At 51.0% G+C, this 2,569-nt stretch overlaps 1 protein-coding gene across 1 annotated transcript in view; it reads left to right on the top strand.

Annotated features, from left to right (window-relative positions):
* LOC107663787 (plexin-D1-like) overlaps positions 1-2,569 on the top strand; it is a 79,550-nt gene that overhangs the window by 70,688 nt on the left and 6,293 nt on the right. The gene's annotated exons all lie outside the window — the stretch shown is intronic.

The raw sequence follows: 2,569 nt of genomic DNA, 5'->3' as shown, positions 1-2,569 counted from the left end.
TGAGCGTGTCTGAGTGTAAGCGTGTGAGTGTGTGTGTGTGTGTGTGTGTGTGTGTGTGTGTGAGTGTGTGTGAGCACGTGTGTGTGTAAGCGTGTGTGAGTGTGTGAGCGTGTAAGCTTGTGAGTGTGTGTGACCGTGTGTGAGTGTAAGCATGTGAGTGTGTGTGAGTGTAAGCGTGTGAGTGTGTGTGAGTGTAAGTGTGTGTGAGCGTGTGTGTGTGTGAGCGTGTGTGAGTGTAAGCATGCAAGCGTGTGTGTGTAAGCGTGTGTGTGTGAGCGTGTCAGTTTGTGTAAGCGTGTGTGAGCGCGTGTGAGTGTGTGTAAGTGTGTGTGAGTGTAAGTGTGTGTGAGTGTAAGCGTGTGTGAGTGTGTGTAAGCGTGTGTGTAAGCGTGTGTGAGCGTGTGTGAGTGTGTGTGAGCGTGTGTGAGCATGTGTGAGTGTAAGCGTGTGTGAGTGTGTGAGCGTGTGTGTGTAAGCGTGTGTGAGTGTGAGCGTGTGTGAGTGTGTGTGAGCGTGTGTGAGCCTGTGTGAGTGTAAGCGTGTGTGTGAGTGTAAGCATGTGTGAGTGTGTGTGAGCGTGTGTGAGTGTAAGGGTGTGCGTGTGTGTGAGCGTGTGTGTGTGTGAGTGTAAGCGTGTGTGAGTGTAAGCATGTGAGTGTGTGTGAGCGTGTGTGAGTGTAGGATTGTGTGTGAGTGTAAGCGTGTGTGAGCGCGTGTGTGAGTGTAAGCATGTGAGCGTGTGTGAGTGTGTGTGAGCCTGTGTGAGTGTGAGCGTGTGTGAGTGTGTGTAAGCATGTGAGCGTGTGTGAGTGTGTGTGAGCGTGTGTGAGCATGTGTGAGTGTAAGCGTTGAGTGTGAGCATGTGAGTGTGTGTGAGCGTGTGTGAGTGTGTGTAGGCATGTGAGTGTGTGTGGGCCTGTGTGAGTGTAAGCGTGTGAGCGTGTGTGAGTGTGTATGAGCGTGTGTGAGTGTAAGCATGTGTGTGTGTGAGCATGTCAGTGTGTAAGCGTGTGTGAGTGTGAGTGTAAGCTTGTGTGAGTGCATGTGTGAGTGTAAGCGTGTGTGAGTGTGTGTTAGCGTGTGTGAGTGTGTGTGAGTGTAAGCGTGTGAGTGTGTGTAAGCGTGTGTGTGAGCGTGTCAGTGTGTGTAAGCGTGTGTGAGCGCGTGTGAGTGTGTGTAAGCGTGTGTGAGTGTAAGCGTTTGGGAGCGTGTGTGAGTGTGTGTAAGCGTGTGTGAGCGTGTGTGAGCATGTGTGAGTGTAAGCGTGTGTGTGTGTGTGTGAGCGTGTGTGAGTGTGTGAGCGTGTGTGAGTGTAAGCGTGTGTGAGTGTGTGAGCGTGTGTGAGTGTGTGTAAGCGTGTGTGAGTGTGAGCGTTTGTGAGCCTGTGTGAGTGCAAGCGTGTGAGCGTGTGTGAGTGTAAGCGTGTGTGAGTGTGTGAGCGTGTGTGAGTGTGTGTAAGCGTGTGTGAGTGTGAGCGTTTGTGAGCCTGTGTGAGTGCAAGCGTGTGAGCGTGTGTGAGTGTAAGCGTGTGTGAGTGTGTGAGCGTGTGTGAGTGTGTGTAAGCGTGTGTGAGTGTGAGCGTTTGTGAGCCTGTGTGAGTGCAAGCGTGTGAGCGTGTGTGAGTGTAAGCGTGTGTGAGTGTGTGAGCGTGTGTGAGTGTGTGTAAGCGTGTGTGAGTGTGAGCGTTTGTGAGCCTGTGTGAGTGCAAGCGTGTGAGCGTGTGTGAGTGTAAGCGTGTGTGAGTGTGTGAGCGTGTGTGAGTGTGTGTAAGCGTGTGTGAGTGTGAGCGTTTGTGAGCCTGTGTGAGTGCAAGCGTGTGAGCGTGTGTGAGTGTAAGCGTGTGTGAGTGTGTGAGCGTGTGTGAGTGTGTGTAAGCGTGTGTGAGTGAGTGTGTGTGAGTGTAAGCGTGTGTGAGTGTGTGTAAACGTGTGTGAGTGTGAGCGTTTGTGAGCCTGTGTGAGTGCAAGCGTGTGAGCGATTTTAACTTTTTAAAGGTATTTTAATTGTGATCTCCGATTTTTGGACCCCACTGTATAATTATTAAAGAATCCTCTTCTTTTATGGCGCATTTAGCATATGTAAGTGTGTGTGAGTGAGTGTGTTAGTGTGTGTGAGTGTGTGTGAGTGAGTGTGTGTAAGTGTGTGTGAGCGTGTGCATGAGCGTGTGTGTGTGAGCGTGTGTGAGTGTAAGCATGTGTGAGTGTGTGTGAGCGTGTGTCTAAGCGTGTGTGAGTGTGTAAGCGTGTGTGAGTGTGTGTGAGCGCGTGTAAGGGTGTGTAAGCGCGTGTTAGCGTGTGTGAGCATGTCTGAGTGTAAGCGAGTGTGTGTGAGTGTAAGCATCTGTGTGTGATCGCGTGTAAGGGTGTGTAAGCGCGTGTAAGAGTGTGTGAGCATGTCTGAGTGTAAGCGTGTGAGTGAGTGTAAGTGTGTGAGTGTAAGCTTGTGTGTGTGAGCGTTTGTAAGGGTGTGTAAGCGCGTGTAAGTGTGTGTGAGCATGTCTGCTGTGTAAGCGTGTGAGTGTGTGTGTGAGTGTGTGTGTGTGTCTGTGTGAGTGTGTGTGTGTAAGCGT

This window comes from Sinocyclocheilus anshuiensis, unplaced genomic scaffold (assembly GCF_001515605.1).
Source record: "Sinocyclocheilus anshuiensis isolate Anshui unplaced genomic scaffold, SAMN03320099.WGS_v1.1 scaffold105, whole genome shotgun sequence".
Taxonomy (NCBI): domain Eukaryota; kingdom Metazoa; phylum Chordata; class Actinopteri; order Cypriniformes; family Cyprinidae; genus Sinocyclocheilus; species Sinocyclocheilus anshuiensis.
The sequence above is the reverse complement of the archived record's forward strand: the minus strand, read 5'-3'. Positions and strand labels throughout refer to the sequence as shown.